This window comes from Sus scrofa, chromosome 14, assembly GCF_000003025.6.
Source record: "Sus scrofa isolate TJ Tabasco breed Duroc chromosome 14, Sscrofa11.1, whole genome shotgun sequence".
In the NCBI taxonomy this organism is placed as follows: Eukaryota; Metazoa; Chordata; class Mammalia; order Artiodactyla; family Suidae; genus Sus; species Sus scrofa.
In genome coordinates, this window is record NC_010456.5 from 114,677,532 (window position 1) to 114,696,154 (window position 18,623).

Consider the following 18,623-nt stretch of genomic DNA (forward strand, 5'->3'; position numbering starts at 1 on the left):
TTTTTTAAAAGTATAAGTGGTTTACAATGTTGTGTCAATCGCTGCTGTACTGCAAACTGACCTGCTGCTATACAGTGGTGAGGAAGCCCTCACGAGTCAGATGGAGATGCAGCAGAGTCATACATATATAAACATTCCTAAAAATACAGAATGCTTCACGAATTTGCATGTCATCCTTGCACAGGGGCTGTGCTCATCTTCTCTGTATTGTTCCAATTTTAGTACATGTGCTGCCGAAGCAAGAACCTTTGGAATATTAATATTATTGATTGCTTATTCGAAGTAATTATTATTATTATTATTATTATTGCTTTTTAGGGCCGCACCTGCGGCATATGGACGTTCCCAGGCTAGGGGTCAAATCGGAGCTGTAGTTGCAGGCCTATGCTAGAGCCACAGCCACAGCCATGAGGAATCCGAGCTGCATCTGCAACCTACACCACAGCTCACGGCAACACGAGATCCTTAACCCACTGAGCAAGTCCAGGGATTGAACCCACATCCTCATGGTTTGTTACCACTGAGCCATAACGGGAACTTCTATTACTGTTATTGAGTGTCTACTTGAACCACCAGGCACTAAGAAAACAGCAATAAAGAGATGAGTCCCTGCCCTCGGGGACTTTCCATTCTAGTTGGGGAAGACAAACAATACACAAAGAAACATGTTGTGTTGGGGGGATTCGTGCTATGAAGAAAAATGAAGTAGGGGAAGGTGATGGAGCAGAGTCGGAATGAACAGTTCTACAGAGGGGTGAGGAAGCCCTCACACGTCAGATGGAGATGCAGCAGAGACCCGAAGGAGGCGAGGAAGCAAGCCACAGGGGAGGAGGAGAATGCTCTGGGCAGGGGCTGGTAAGGAGGGAGCGAGGGGCCGAGGTACAGGCAATGAGACCCAGCTGCAGACCAGATCACAGAGAGGAGGGCTGGAGCGACAGGGAAGTGAAGGGGCCTCGGCGAGGAAGCAGGGAGACCCTCAGGAGCCTACTGATTGGCTTGGACCAAAGTATTCCCTTGGAGCCGGGGAAACGTGGTCCACCACTAGATTTGACCTGTGTGGTGTGTGTGCGTGTGCTTGTGTGCACACGTGTGCATAGTCCCATCTACCCTCCCACCCACCTCTAACATGGGATTTTAGGATTCTCTCTTGCACAATCATGATCCAACATACACAAGTTATTTAGAGCCCGCACGTGCAGGGTGGGTCATTGATGGATTCTGTTCAAAACAAGACAGAGATTGCACCATTGTTAACTTTCACTTCCTCGAATAAAACTGAACAAGAGCTGGCTCATGAGTTTTCAACCCCAATGTTCTACGTCCATCTTTCCAACATTCAGTAATTGTCTGCGACATGTAAATGTGGACAATGGGTCATAATACGAAAAACCTGTACGTAGGATTTTAATTAGTAGATTTTCAAGTAAATTCCACATGGAGTAGAACTCTTATTTTTCCTTTCCCCATTTTCCTCACCCATATTCTGTTGTGAATTACATAAGTCATTCATGTTCATTGAGGGGAGAAAACTAGAAATTACATGAAGCAGTAGACAGTCAAAAGAGAGCAACAGTCACTTATAATCCTTCCCTTTGAAAAAGCAACACTAATATTTGGGATATATAGGAGTTCCCATTGTGGTGCAGCAAAAACTAATCCAACTAGTAACCATGAGGTTGCGGGTTCAATCCCTGGCCTTGCTCAGTGGGTTAAGGATCCACTGTTGCCGTGAGCTGTGGTGTAGGTTGCAGACGCAGCTCAGATCCGGAGTTGCTGTGGCTGTGGTGAAGGCTGGAAGCTTCAGCTCTGATTGGACCTCTAGCCTGGGAACCTCCTTATGCTGCAGGTGCAGCCCTAAAAAAGACAAAAGACAAAAATATATATATTTGGGATATAAATCCTTTCCAGACGTTCTCACATGTAGGTAGATGAAATAAGTTCATCAATACTCTTACTACACATGGAATGGCATGGTCCCATGTCAGTAAGTACTTCTGCATCAGTATGCTTAACTGTGATCTAGAATTTCAATGTTTGAATGGGCCATAGTTGATGCGCCTACACCTTTCCTGTTATTCACTACTACATGTGATACCAGAGTGACACCATGTGATACCCTTGTCTGTGTGCCTGTGCACACTTTCTTAAGACGTTTTCTGGTTTTTTGTTTCACCTCGTTAAAAATCTGTGCAAACGAAGAGATGCCTGAAATCTTTTCCGGAAGAAGACTGAGGATAAATAGATGGACATAACTCAGATGGTGGAGGCCAGGCCTGGGGCTTCTGGCAGCAGCTTCCGAAGATTTCTGAGGAGGAGCACAGAGGTGAGGAGGTGAAAGGCAGGCCCAGCACCAGGCCCAGGCATGGCATGGTTTGCCTCCAACAGACTACTTCTCTTCTGAAAGAAGGATACTTGCTGTGCCCAGCAAAGCTGAGGGACTTACCCCAATGGCCAAATACCCCAAGCTTCTTTTTGGGACTCATAGGAGTTAGTCTAACAGAAACTTCAAGTTTCCTTAAAGCTCTGACATACATCCTGACTCCTCACTTCTTCTCCAGACCTAAGATTCTGAGATTCTCACTAACGGCACATAGGGAAGGTGGTGCCAGGAGGAGTGGGGCAGGTAAGATTCACGCATTCCTTCCTTTTCTCCAAAAACATCTGCTGTGTGCCTTCCAGATGCCAGCCCTCTGTTAGGTGCTAGAAGTAAGTTAAATTGCAGTCTTTACACCAAAGAGCTCATGACCTATGTCCAGAGCTGGGCTTCACAGCCTTCAACACACATATAAAGCACCTCTGCTAACATGTTAAAATGCAGGTTCTTTTTTTGTTTTTTTTAGGGTTGCACCTGTGGCATATGGAGGTTCCCAGGCTAGGGGCTGAATCACAGCTGCAGCTGCTAGCCTACACCACAGCCATAGCAACATGGAATCTGAGCCACATCTGCGACCTACACCACAGCTCATGGCAACGTCGGATCCTTAACCCACTGAGTGGGGCGGGGGTTTGAACCTGTATCCTCATAGATACTAGTTGGGTTCATCACCACTGAGCCACAATGGGAACTCCTAACATGCAGGTTCTAATTCAGTGGGTCCAGGCAGGGGCCCGAGACCCTGCATTTCTACCAAGCCCACAGGTGATGCTAAAACTGCTGGTCCATGGACCTCACTCAATAGCAATGCTCTAGAGTGGTGCTGTCTCACTGGTAGTTACGACCCACATAAGGCACTGAGCACATGAGATGTGGCCTGTCCAAACTGAGATGTGCTGTAGGTTTAAAAGAGGCACCAGGTTTTAAAGACTTAGTACCCCCCCAAAGTGAAATATCTCAGTAATAATATCTGTTTCGACTGCATGTTGAAATTATAATATTTTGGATATATCAAGTTAAGTAAAAATACTTTTTTCTAAAATAATTTCACCTGCTTTATGTTCTTAAGTAGCTCCTAAAGAATTAATTTATATTTTTTCTCAGGGCTGCACCTGTGACATATGGAAGTTCCCAACCTAGGGATCGAATCAGAGCTGCAGCTGCTGGCCTACGCCACAGCCACAGCAACGCTCAACACTTAACCCACTGAGTGAGGCCAGAGATTGAACCCACATCCTCATGGATCCTAGTTGGATTCACTACTGCTGAGCCTCAATGAGAACTCCTACTAGAAGAATTCAAATTATGTATATGGTTCATACTATGTTTCTATTGGTCAGGCAGCTCTAGGGCAAGATAGTTCTCAGAGTGTGGTCTGAAGCCTGCCCATACCTAACAATTTGGGAGATGGGAGGTGTTTATTATCCATGCTGCTTCCTGGGCCCTACCCAGAAGCCTGTGAAGTTTTGTCCTGGTGCCGGAGACAAATAAGTTCAGGAGTTGGGCAAATGATGAGGATGTATGAATAAGATCCTATGGGACTGAAAGTAGGTCAGGGAAGACTTCCTGTAGGAGGTGAGACCTGCTCTGTCTGGGCAGAGTGACAGTCACGGTCCCTGTGCCTTCCACGCCAGGAGAAGTCTGAGTTCTCTCCCTGGGTTCACATGCCTCCGGGAAGGCAGGGGTCATCTGATAGCCTCGAAGATTTGAGTTTTCCCTCAAAAGGCCTCTTAAGGACACTTTGCAGCCGGCCTCTCTCCCACCCCCTTCTTCTGTAACAGATTTTCCTCTTCCACCACGTCTACCTTAGGCTGGACCTCCACTCGAAAACCCAGACAAGCCCATCCACGTAAAAGGCCTGGGTTGAGAGGTCCTCTCCAGAGCCATGAACACTCAGCTGGCCTGCCACCCTCCACCCCGAGCCCTCAGGTGCTGATCACAGGCACACCTGTCACCTCATCCCACTGCCACAGCCGAGCTTCAGCATCTGCCCTCCCTGTCAACCCCAAGGCCCACCGGCCGTGGGAAGAAGCCACACTGCTGACCAGTTGCTGGTGACATGTTCTCTGCCCACACACAGGTCACTGTTCCAACAAAGCAAATCCTTTAGCTCAGACTCCACAGCAAACCCAATACAGGCAGCTGGCTGTGTTTGCTCAGAGCGAGGGGCTCGCAAAGCTATACTGTTCAGCAAAGTGGCCGTGTATGGTACGGCAGAGTAGTGGGTGGCAGGATAAACACCTGCGGCCACGTTTGATACATAATCCAAATATCCCCCCACCTGGGGGGCCAGGCAGACTGCAAAGTAGGTTCTGTAAGCTGGTGGGTGCCCAGTTTACAGGGCTGGACCCAAGAGAGACAGTCAAAGGAAAGGCTGAGGGTGGTTATCTGATGAAGAGACTGCCCAGACCCTCTGTGGAGGAAGCCTGGGTGTGTGGGCAGTGGGAAGGAAACCCGGCCCCACAGAGCGTCCTGCTGTGGCCACCTTTTCAGGCAGGAAGTGGATTCCCTGTCACTCTGGCAAAGGCCTGACTCAGGCTGGAAGAAAAGCAGGGCCCATTGCCAGGGTCCTTTTTAGAGTGAGAGGCGTTTGGCTAGCGGAGCCCATCAGAATTCTGCAGCATGTGGAGGATGCCAGGTTGTTTATCTAAGGGGCGGAAAGCACGAGAGATACCGGACAGCTCGGCTCCAAGCTCTGGCCTCAGCCGGAGACAGCTGATTCGGCGGCTCTTCTTGGGCAGGGCTGAGCAGCAATAAACACTGGGGAGAGAGAAGGGTGGGCCCGGGGCCCAGCTGGGGCACATCTGTAACCTAAGAGGCCGACTCGTCGCCCTTCCCAGAGGGTGGAGTTCCCAGCAACTCCCTGCTTTGGGGCCCCAGTGCTTGTGACCATTTCCAGCTTGGGAACAAAGGGACTGTTAGTGACTACAACAGGCTGGTGGGTTCCCTGACCTAAAGATTTCCCTTGCAAAGAGGCACGGTCACCCCATCTCCCTGGGGACGCTGAGAGATCACGGGAAATCTCAGCACTGGCTTGTCCATTCTACTGACTCAGGACTTACCAGGCCCTGTGTCAATCATGGGGACACAGCAGAGAGAATCAGAGACAGAGCAGGACAATAATGATACAGGTGGCTTTTCTTGAAGTTCTCATCCTCTGTGGTCTGAAAGGTACGTCCCCATTTCCTTCCTTCTTTGATGGCCTTATCAGGCGACATCTGCGCTGAAGGCCTTTGACCATCCCAGCCGAAGGTCACACCGCCTCTGAATTCCAACAGCACTTGGTTGCATCCCCATTTCAGGACTTCACACAGCTTATTGTGATTTTTTTTTTTTTTTTTTTTTTGGTTCATGTGCATCTCATTGCCTTCAAGAGGAGGTATTCTTCCCCTTAAATGGTATTGGTACCCTTGCAGAAAACTAGTTCAAGATAAATGTATGGGTTTATTCCTGGACTCCATTCCTTTGATCTATATGTCTATCTTATTGTCTATAACACACTATCTTGATCGCTGCAACTTTGTATTAAGTCGTTTTCTCTTTCAATAGACTATTTTTAGAGCAGTTTTAGAGTCACAGTAAAACTGAGCAGGGTACAGAGAGTCCTCATATACTCCCTGACCCCAAACATTCTGTCTCCCCACCATCCAAATCCAAGACCAGGAGTTCCTGTTGTGGCTCAGCGGAAACGAATCTGACTAGCATCCATGAGGACGCAGGTTTGATCCCTAACCTTGCTTAGTCAGTTAAGGATCCGGCGTTGCCGGGAGCTGTGGTGTTTTTTGCAGATGTGGCTTGGATCTGGGGTTGCTGTAGCTTGTGGCAAAGGCCAGCAGCTACAGCTCCGATTAGACCCCTGGCCTGGGAACTCCATATGCTGTGGCTACGGCCCTAAAAAGACAAAAACAAAACAAAACAAAACAAACCCCAGACTAGAGTAGCTTATTTACTGCAGTCAATGCACCTACACCGACAAATCAACATCACCCGAAGTCCAAAGTTTACATTAAGGGTTCATTTTTAGTATTGTACATTCTATGGGTTTGGACAAGTATATCACACGTATCATCATGTATATGATGTAACATTACGGTATCATGTAGAATAGTTCCACTGCCCTAAAAAAAAAACCCTCTGTGCTCCACCTCTTTGTCCCCTACCCCCAACCCAGCAACCGCTGATACTTCTTCATCTCCATAGTTTTGCCTTGACTAGAATATCATACAGCTGGAATCCTACAGTATGTAGCCTTTTCAGAATAAAGTCTTGAATTTTTTAAATTAAATGCACTTAAGGTTTCTCCATGCCTTTTCATGGCTTGATAGGTCATTTCCTTTTAACACCAAATAATGTCCATTATGTGGATGTACCCATTCTCACCTACTAAAGGGTATCTTGGTTGCTTTCAAGCTTTGGCAGTTATGAATAATGCTGCTGTAAACATCCATGTGCAGGTTTTTGTGTGTACATAGTTTTTATTTATTTATTTATTTATTTATTGTCTTTTTGTCTTTGTTGTTGTTGTTGTTGTTGCTATTTCTTGGGCCGCTCCTGCGGCATATGGAGGTTCCCAGGCTAGGGGTCTAATCGGCGCTGTAGCCACCAGCCTATGCCAGAGCCACAGCAACGTAGGATCCGAGCCGCGTCTGCAACCTACACCACAGCTCACGGCAACGCCGGATCGTTAACCCACTGAGCAAGGGCAGGGACTGAACCTGCAACCTCATGGTTCCTAGTCGGATTCGTTAACCACTGCGCCACAACGGGAACTCCTGTACATAGTTTTTAACTCATGTGATTAAACACCAAGGAGGATGATTGCCGAATCGTATGGTAACAGTATATTTGGTTTTGTAAAAAAAACTGTCTTCCAAAATGGCCGTACCATTTTGCCTTCTGACCACCAGCAAATAAGAGTTCTTGTTGCTCCACATCCTTGCCAGCATTTGGTACTGTCAGTGTTCTTGGGTTTTCACCATTCTAATACGGTTATGACACGGTATCTTGTAGTTTTAATTTGCAATTTTCTAATGACATATAATGCTAATAAGCACCTTCTTCTTCTTCTTCTTCTTTTTTTTTTTTTTTAAGGGATGCTCCCACAGCATGTGGAAGTTCCCAGGCTAGGGGTCGAATCAGAGCTACAGGTGCTGTCCTACACCACAGCCACAGCACCCCCGGATCCGAGACACATCTGGAACCTACACCTCAGCAATGCCGGATCCTTAACCCACTGAGCAAGGCTAGGGATGGAACCTACGTCCTCATGGATACCAGTCAGATTCGTTTCCACTGAACTATGACGGGAACTCCTGAGCACCTTTTCATATGCTTGTTTACCATCCATCTATATCTCTTTGGTGAGGTGCCTGTTAATATCTTTGCTTTTTTATTAATCAGGTTACTCATTTTCTTTTTAAGAATTTCATAAAAAGAATTTTAAGAATTCTTTATATATTTGGGATAACAATCATTTATCAGATACGTCTTCTGCAAATATGGACTCCTAGTCTGTGGCTTGTCTTATCACTTGATGTATTAAGTTTTGAAATCAGAAAGTGTGATTCTTCCAACTTTGTTTTTCTTTTTCAGGACTGTTTTGGCTATTTGGAGTCCTCTGAATTTTCACATGCATTTTGGGATCAGCTTGTCAATTTTTGGAAAGAAGACAGCTGAGATTTGACAGGAATGCCTAGAATCCATAGATAAACTTTTGGAATACTGCCAACACCAAGTCTCCCAATCCATGAACATAGGATGTTCTTCCATTTATTTGGTAACACTTTTGCTTTAAAGTCTATTTCGTCTGATATTAGTACAGCCACTACACCTCTCTTGCTTTTTTAGTATAACATTTTCAATCCTTAAATGCTTTATTTCACTATATTTTTGAGTTATTTCTTAATGGTTGCTCTGGGATTTATAGTATACATCTTACCTTATCAGAATCTACTTTTTTTTTTTTTTTTCTGGCTACCCAGTAGCATATGAAGCTCCTAGGCCAGGGATCAGATCTGAGCCACAGTTGTGACCTACGTCACAGCTACAGCAATGCTGCATCCTTTAACCCACTGCACCAGACCAGGGGCTGCTGATCCTGGTGTGTCACAGTGGGAACTCCTATTTTTCTTTCTTTTTTCTAGAATCTACTTTAACCTTTTTAAAAAAAAAAAAGATTTTTATTTTTTTCATTTTATAGGTGGTTTACAGTGTTCTGTCAATTTTCAACTGTACGGCAAAGTGACCCAGTCACACATACACACATACATTCTTCTCCTCACATCATGCTCCATCATGTTCCATCATAAGTGACTAGATATAGTTCCCAGTGCTCTACAGCAGGCAATAGTTTGCATCTATTAACCCCAGATTCCCAGTCCATCCCACTCCCACCCCCTTCCCCTTGGCAACCACAAGTCTGTTCTCCAAGTCCATGATTTTCTTTTCCGTGGACAGGTTCATTTGTGCCGTATATTAGATTCCAGATATGTGCTATCATATGCTTTTTGCCTTTCTCTTTCTGACTTAATTCACCTAGTATGAGAGTCTCTAGTTCCATCCATGTTTTAGAATCTACTTTAGATTTATACTAAATTCTAGTGAGATACAGAAATATGACTCCTATGTTGCTATATTCTTTTTTATACTATTACTGTTACACATATTATATTTATACATGTTACAAACCCAGTAACTGTTATAATTACTAGTGGCCCTAGACTGGGAGCTGGAGGGACAGGGACCTCTGTGTTCAGGGCTGCACAGGCCAGGAGTAGAGCTTCTGTCAAGCTGAGATGGGGGTGGGAGTAGCAGTTTCTGGTTAACATGCCATGGACTCTTGCTATTCTTATTGAAATTTAGTAGGTTTTCTTAAATGTTTCTCCATTTGCTATACGTATGTTTGTCCTTAGGACAATTTCCAGAGGTTTTAATTTTTTTAAATCATTTTTAGCACTACGGTTGTTCCACCAGGGAGGGGATCCTCAGAGCTCATCATACAGCATTCCAGAAGTGCTCTCTTTCCAAGTTCTCTTTCTGTTCCCCCATTAAATCAAGTAAGAATTTAAAGTACAGCTAAGAACACAGTCATGATCTATGTCAAAGGATTCACCATCCTGTACCCTAGTCCATTAGGCAGTTAGTTATTTTTTTTCTGTTTCATGGGCCTCTCAGCCTTGCCCATGTGCCCACCCAGTGTGGGTTTCCCACCTCGGTCAGGGGTCATCACAGCTTTGGGTTTTAGAGATTCTCAGAATGATGGCACAACTCTGAACATTTCACATGAAGATATAAAAACAAGATTTGAGAGTGACTGAATAGCACCTCTAAAACAATTATTAGCAGATCCTTTTGGGAGAGGGGTTCAGTAAAATTCTCTTTTCAAATCAAACCCAATATAAAATCCTCATATATAATTTTGGGGCAGATGGCCAACAAGCACATGAAAAAATTCTCAACATTATTAGAGAAATATCAACTGATTATTAGAGAAATGCAAATCAAAACTACTATGAGGTACCACTTAACACCAGTCAGAATGGTCATCATTACTAAGTCCACAAATAACAAATGCTGGAGAGGGTGTGGAGAAAAGAGAACCCTCCTACACTGTTGGTGGGAATGTAAACTGGCACAACCACTATGCAAAACAATATGTAGGTACCTTAGAAACTACCATATGACCCAGGAATTCCACTCTTGGGCATGTATCTGGACAAAACTTTCCTTGAAAAAGACACATGCACCTGCATGTTCATTGCAGCACTATTCACAATAGCCAAGAAACAACCTAAATGTCCATCAACAGATGATTTTGTATTAAGAAGATGTGATATATACACACAATGGAATACTACTTGGCCATAAAAAAGAACAAAATAATGCCATTTGCAGCCACATGGATAGAACTAGAGACTCATGCTAAGCGAAGTAAGTCAGAAAGAGAAAGACAAATACCATATGATATCACTTATATCTGGAATCTAATATGTGGCACAAATGAACCTTTCCACAGATAAGAAAATCATGGACATGGAGAACAGACTTGTAGTTGCCAAGGGGGAGGGGGAGGGAGTGGGAATTTGGGGTTAATACATGCAAACTGTTGCCTTTGCAATGGATAAGCTATGAGATCCTGCTGTATAGCACTGGGAACTATATCTAGTCACTTATGATGGAGCATGATAATGTGAGAAAAAAGAATGTGTACATGTTTGTGTGACTGGGTCACTTTGCTGTACAGTAGAAAATTGACAGAACACTGTAAACCAGCTATAATGGAAAGAATAAAAACCATTATAAAATACAAATAAATAAATAATTTTGGGGTGTGTGTGTGTGTGTGGCTATCCTATCATTCCAGAACAACTTGTTGAAAAGACTAAATCACAGCCTGTTGAAAAGACAAAAATCAATTCACTATGTATGTGTGGGTCTATTATTTCTGGAGCCTCTGTGCTATTCTTTTCACAATGAATTACATTAACTTCTTTGTCAAAAATCAGTTTGCTCTGTATGTGTGGATCTATTATTTCTGGAGCCTCTGTGCTATTCTACTGATAGACATATCCTGACACCATCTTCTCTTGATTACTGTAGATTTCTAGTTAGGTCTTAAAATCAAGTCTTAAAATCAAAACTGTTTTGGTTATTCTAGATCCCTTGCATTTTCAGACCCATTTTAGAATGAAATGGTTAATTTCTACATTAAAAGCCTCCTGGGATTTTTTTTTTTTTAATTGGTATTGCACTAACTCTATAGATCAGTTTAGGGAAAAAAGCCACTTTAACAATATTGAGACTTTCAATCCATGAACATGGTAATTCTTTCCATTTATTTTGACCTCCCTTCAATTCACTCAGCAATGTACTATAGTTTTCAATATAGAGGTCTTACACTTTTTTCTTTAAATCATTCTTAAGTGCTTTATGTGTTTTGAAACTAGTATTAATGGTGTTTTATATGTTCATTTTCCAATTGTTTGCTGCTAAAATGTACAGAAATACAATTGGTTTTTGTCTATTGAACTTGTATCTAACAACTTTGTTAAAATTACTTATTAATTCTAGCAGGCATTTCTTTTTCTCTTTTACAGATTTCTTACTATTTTCTACATAGACAAGCATATCAGAAAAAAAAAAGTTTTACATTTTCCTTTTTCCAATATATTCTCCTTTTCTTTCTTTCTTTTTTTTTTTTTTTTTTTGTCTTTTGTCTTTTTGTCTTTTGTTGTTGTTGTTGTTGCTATTTCTTGGGCCGCTCCCACGGCATATGGAGGTTCCCAGGCTAGGGGTCGAATCGGAGCTGTAGCCACCGGCCTACGCCAGAGCCACAGCAACGCGGGATCCGAGCCGCGTCTGCGACCTACACCACAGCTCACGGCAACGCCGGATCGTTAACCCACTGAGCAAGGGCAGGGACCGAACCCGCAACCTCATGGTTCCTAGTCGGATTCGTCAACCACTGCGCCACGACGGGAACTCCTCCTTTTCTTTCTTGTCCTTAATTCACTGGCTAGACTGTCCAGTACAATGTTGAATAAAAGAGGCAAGATAGAACATTCTTGCCTCATTCCAATCTTTAAAGCATTCAGTTTTATACTATGAACTATGATGACAGTGGTAGGTTTTTTGTAGATGCTCAGGATGAGAAAGTCTCCTTGGATTTCTAGTTTACTGAAGTGTTCTTTGTTTTTTTGCCACATCTGCAGCATGTAGAAGTTCCTGGGCCAGGGACTGAACCTGCACCACAACTGCTTCAGTGACAATGCCAGATCTTTAACCCACTGTGCTCCAAGGGAACTCCCACTAAGGTGTTTTCTCTTTAAAAGTATTATTATAAAGTAGTGCTGGATTTCATCTCTTTCTTTCTTTCTTTCTTTCTTTTTTATTTAGGCCCGCATATGGAAGTTCCCAGGCTAGGGGTCGAATTGGAGCTGTAGCTGCTGGCCTATTCCAAAGCCACAGCAACGTGGCATCTGAGCCATGTCTGCAACCCACATACACCATGCTAGATCCTTAACCCACTGAGTGAGGCCAGGATCGAACCTGCATCCTCATGGACACTAGTCAAGATTTGTTACTGAGCCATGACGGGAACTCCCTAGTGCTGAATTTTGATGTATTTTTTTTTTCCTCCTATATTCTGTTAATGCAGTGAACTACACTGATTGGTTTTGGAATGTTGAACTAAGTTGCATTTTTGAAAAGATTAACCCTACTTGGTTATGGTATCTTATCCTTTTTATACACTGCTGGACTTGATTTGCTAATATTCTAATGAGAAATTTTGCATCCATGTTCATGGTATTCTGATATTTTCCTTTCTTATAATGTCCTTCTCAGGTTTCAACATTAGGATTATGCCGATTTCATACAGTGAGTTGGAAACTGTTCCTCCCTCCTGGTGGAAGAATGGTATTATTTCATCCTTGAATGCTGGATAGAACTCACCAGTGAAACTACATGGGTTTGGAGCTTTCCTTGCAGGAAGGTATTTGACTATGAATTCAATTTCTGCAATAGGTATAAAGGCACTTAATATTTTTCTTTTTCTTCTCAAGTCAGCTTTGGGAAGGTGAATTTTTCAAGGAATCTGTCCATGTTGTCTTATTGAATTTACTGACAAAAAATTGTTACTAACCTTCCCTTATTATTATTTTACCTGAAGTAATATCTTATTTTCTTCCTGATATAGGTAATTGTGTTTTCTCTCTTTCTCTTAGTAGGAGTTTACCAATTTTACTAATCTTCTCAAACAGCCAGCTTTTGGTTCTGTTAGTTTTGTTACCATTTTCTGCATTTTATCTTATCATTTCTGTTCTCATTAGATTATTTATTTTAAATCCTCTTTTAAAATTTGAGCATATAAAGACAGACCTTTCTCTTTTTTTTTTTTTTTTGGTCTTTTTGCCTTTTCTAGGGCTGCTCCCACGGCATATGGAGGTTCCCAAGCTAGGGGTCTAATCGGAGCTGTAGCCACCAGCCTACACCAGAGACACAGCAACTTGGGATCTGAGCTGCGTCTGTGACCTACAGCATAGCTCATGGCAACACCGGATCCTTAACCCACTGAGCAAGGCCAGGGATCGAACCCGCAACCTCATGGTTCCTAGTCAGGTTCATTAACCACTGCGCCGTGATGGGAACTCCCAGACCTTTCTCTTTAAAGTGGCTTTAGCAGTAACCCACAAATTTTCATATGCTGTTTTCACTATGTTCAATGTGAAAAACACTTTTTAAACTTTGTGATTTCTCCTTTGGATTCACAGATCCCTCAAATTCAACCAACTCCAAACCAAAAAACGTAAAAAAGTCTATACTAAGGCACGTCATAAGCAGATTGCTCAAAATCAGTACTAAATAGAAAAAAATCTGAAAAGTAGTTATAGAAAAAAAAAGATATTTACAATCAAGGAACAAAGATAACTTTGGCAACAGATTTCTTTTCTTTTCTTTTGTCTTTTTGGGGCCACACCCGCAGCATATAGAGGTTCCCAGGCTAGGGGTCTAATTGGAGCTGTAGCCGCTGGCTTACACTACAGCCACAGCAATGCCAGATCCGAGCCGCATCTGCAACCTACACCACAGCTCACGGCAACACCAGATCCTTAACCCACTGAGCAATGGCAGGGATCGAAACAGCACCTCATGGTTCCTAGTTGGATTCGTTTCCTCTGTGCCATGACGGGAACTCTGATAACAGATTTCTTATTGGAAAAAATGCAAACAAGAAGACAGAGGAAAGGCTTGTGATGGCTGTGGGGCCCTGAAGAACCTCTACCTTGACCACAACCACAATTCTGCTTCACATCAGGGAACCTCAGCTATGAACAAAGTCCAGCCAGTCCTCCTCTTCTACATTATACAGATGGCTTCATCTATCAGCTGCTGATCAAATAATTTATCATCTAAATTGGGAAACTACTGAAAGTGAAAGGGAGTGCTGATAAAAATTATGTCAGGATAAGAGGTACAAAACAGGACTGTATTGGTTAATGGAGTCATGTGGTTACCCTAGCTATGAGTTCCTGGCACTGAGCATGAGTACTGGCATAAAACAAGTGCTCGATAATATTTAATGGCAAAAATAACATTTATTGAGAATTACTCTGTATTAGACGCTGGCTTATCTCAATTAATTCTCATATCAACTCTTTGAAGTAAGTACTATTAATACCCTATTTTCCAAAGACAGAAACCGATGTTTGGAGAGTTCAAATAGCTTGCCTTGGGAGTCCCCATCATGGCTCAGTGGAAATGAATACAACTAGTATCCATGAGGATGCAAGTTCGATCCCTGGCCTTGCTCAGTGTGTCAGGGATCTGGCGTTGCTGTGAGCTGTGGTATAGGTCACAGAGACAGCTCAGATTCCACGTTGCTATGGCTGTGATGTAGACCAGCAGCTGTAGCTCTGATTTGACCCCTACATTGGCAATTTCCATATGCCCCAAGTGTGGCCCCACTGCAAAAAATTAGCTTGCCCAAACAAGCAAGGTGTGGAACTGGGATTCAAACCCAGGCAATCTGGCTCCAGACCCTGGTCTCTTAACTATCACAGTCTGAATGAATAAACTGAATGGAAGAAAGAATTCAGAAATTCAACCCTCTGAGTAACATTTCTATTAAATTTCATTCAAGATATAAGAATGGTTCACCATTAGGCGATCTATTTTTTTTTTTTTTTTTGTCCACACCTTCAGCATGTGGAAGTTCTCAGGCTAGGAATCGAACCTACAACATTGAAGTTACCCTAGTTGCAGCAGTGACAATGCCAGATCCTTAACCCAATGAGCCACCAGGGAACTCCCTACACTATCTATGAACATAATTTAGCACAGTATCAAATAAAGGATAAAGACTATATGATCATTCTCACATAGGGTTGTATTATTTGATAAAACTCAACCCTTATTTATGATTTTTTTTAAATTTAGGAAACAAGAAATAGGAGTAAACTTTCTTAATGCGAAAAAAAACATTTACCCACAACAATCCTCAGTGAAGAAACACAGGACAAAATAAGGAATTTGCCCACTATTACTACTCTCATCTCTCATTGTATTAATGATTCTTCCCAAGGTATTATTAACACAAGAGAAAAAGAGGGGCATACAGACTAAAGAGGGGGAAAAGGCAGTATTTCTAACCAATAGGAAGCTATGTACCAAATCCAAGAGAACCTCAATTGTGGAGAAAAGGGAACCCTCACTCTTGGTGGGAATGTAAACTGGTATAGCCACTATGGAGAACAGTATAGAGGTTCATTAAAAAACTAAAGCAATGGAGTTCCCATCATGGCGCAGTGGTTAACGAATCCGACTAGGAACCATGAGGTTGTGGGTTCGGTCCCTGCCCTTGCTCAGTGGGTTAACGATCCGGCGTTGCCATGAGCTGTGGTGTAGGTTGCAGACGCGGCTCGGATCCCGAGTTGCTGTGGCTCTGGCGGAGGCCAGTGGCTATAGCTCCAAATAGACCCCTAGCCTGGGAACCTCCATATGCCGCAGGAGCAGCCCAAAGAAAACAGCAAAAAGACAAACAAACAAACAACAACAACAAAAAAAACTAAAGCAAGAACCATCATATGATCCAGCAACTCCACTCCTGAGTATACATCCAGAAAAGATGAAAACTCTAATTCAGAAAGATATATGTACCCCAATGTTTATAGCAGCACTATTTTTAATAATCAGGATATGGAAGCAACCTAAATGCCCACTGATAGATGCATCGATAAAGAAGATGTGGTACATATATACAATGGAATACCACTCAGCCATAAAAGAGGGAAGTAATGCTATTTTCAGTAACATGGATGGACTAGAGGTTATCATACTAAGTAAAATACATCAGAAAGAGAAAGACAAATACCATATGATACCATTTATATATGGAATCTAAAAATACAATACAAATGACTTTATTTACAAAACACAAACAGACTCACAGATATAGAAAACAAACTTATGGTTATCAAAGGGGAAAGGTGGGGAGAGGGATAAACTAGGAGTTTGGAATTAATAGATACACATGATTATACATAAAATTGCTAAACAATAAGAACCTACTGTATGGCACAGGGACCTATATTCACTATCTTGTAATAACCTGTAACGGAAAAGAATCTGAAAAAATATATACATATGTATAACTGAATCATTTTCCTGTACACCTGAAACTAACACAACATTGTAAATCAACTATACTTCAATTATAATTCAACTATAATTCAATTTTTTAAATGAGGGAACCTTAAGAGTTCCCATTGTGGTGCAACGGGTTAAGGATCTAGTGCTGCTGCAGCTATGGCATAGGTCACAGCTACAGTTCAGATTCAATCCCTGGCCCGAGAACTACCATATGCCATGGGTATGGCTGAAAAAGCAAAAAAGAGAGAGAGAAAGAGTGAGAAAGAGAACCCTCAAAAGATGCATATCTTTGGCCCTTGAGGGATTCTGACACCCTTATTAAAAAGGAATTAATCCCTAGGAGATACAAGACACTAGGCCTCAAAGGAGAAAACATTGTGGAGAAGGGAAGTGGTCACAGTTGGACATCAGTGTGAGACTCAATACCAACGAACCATAGACTTTTAAAAGCAGGTAGAATGGTAAATTTTACTTTATGTGTATTTTACCACAATATAAAATGGTAAGTTTTATGTTATACATATTTTAGCACAGTTAAAAAAGAAAGAGAGAGAGAAGCAGAAGCTCCAGCTCTGCAGTATGGAGAACCCACAGAGCAGGGATGTAGACTAGTGGAGTCATTATAATTCTCTCCTTGTCACCTTGTCGCCCTAAAGGCAGCCACACAAAGAGTCCCAAGCCCAGCACTGAAGCCTGGGCTGCCTCCTAAGTGCACTGGCTGATGAGGGACCCTTTGCAAGGTGCTTATCCTTGTCTGCACAATGGGGGAACATGATGCGACTCACAGGGAAGATGTGAGGACCCAGAGAGGATGCTGCGGAGGACAGAAAGGGCAGGTGTGGCCAGGAGGAACCCAGCCGCTGCTGGGAGGGCTTCCAGGATGAGGCGGAGCTGAAGGCGGGTGGACAGGAAGGATTCAGGCTCTCTTACGCAAACCACCAGAGCCTTTGGGGAACAGACTGGGCACCCCAAGTATCCCTGAAGCAGCAGCAGGGGAGAGAGATGGAGGGCAAGGAGGATATGACCCTGGCAAGGAGCTGCCTACCTTGGAGGCACTTGGTTGCTGGGGCCTGGGCCACCCATGCTCAGCTAAGACTCAGGTGCTAGAATATACTCTGCCTACACAAGGGAGCCCACCCCAGTTTCCAAAGTGCTCCACAAGCCAAAGAAATCTTCCTGACCACTTTCTGGAAAACATGCAAGCCTTCCCTTCCTTCAGATTCCTTCCCAATCTGGCCTGTACCACAGCATGCCACTCACCGAAGGAGTGGGACTCAGGAAGAGTGTAAGTCATAGTCCATGATCTGACTGGGAGCCGAGCACAAGGGGTTTACCTAGTCTAGTGTCCGATGAGTGACAACCTGCCGAGAGGCATAAAGAGCATCCGATGAGGGTTCAGGGAAGGACAAGATCAGTGCTGCTGGTGAGGGCAAAGCAGACTCTCAGGAGGACACGTGAGACGTTAGATACAGGCCCTGCATGGAGGACAGCTGGAGGAGGGGGAGGAGGGCGTTCCAGAGGGAGGAAAGGGGAAACGCAAAGGCTTGGCAGCCGGAGTGTCAGGACTGCTGGATGAAGCAGTCAGATTGGAGTGAACTGACTTGTTCATGAATTCCATGAAACGCTGTCATGTGTTGGAGAAAGTGGTAGGATCCAGGGAGGAGGCCCCTGATAATTTATTCCAGTGATTTGGGAATGACCACACAGCTGGCCCCAGAGCAGGATAGGGGCAGAGGACTGAGTGCTGCTCCATGGGGTGGGGGAAGGAGGTGTCAGGGCGTCCTAAAGCACCGCTAGGAACTCGATGACAGGGAAGAAGAGGCCATTCCACAGTGCATGCTGAGGATGGTCCCGCGTGGGCATGGAGTCTCTGGCGTGGGGATGGCAGGTGAGGGCCCCAAACACCTGCTTGTAATAACACCTACTCACTAAACTGCTATCTAAGTGCTGGGGCTGGTGATGGCTGTGTTCTCTGCTTTGCTGAGAGTCTGAGAAGAACAACTCAGGGCCACAGAGGAGGCTTTAGGAAACACCAGAGTCCTTCTCCACTCTCCCCCAACACCTTCCCAAAGAGGCTGAGGGCATTCTAAACACATATTTC

General features: G+C 43.6%; 1 protein-coding gene across 4 annotated transcripts in view; it reads right to left on the reverse strand.

Moving 5' to 3' along the window:
• SH3PXD2A (SH3 and PX domains 2A) overlaps positions 1–18,623 on the reverse strand; it is a 261,793-nt gene that overhangs the window by 162,073 nt on the left and 81,097 nt on the right. The gene's annotated exons all lie outside the window — the stretch shown is intronic.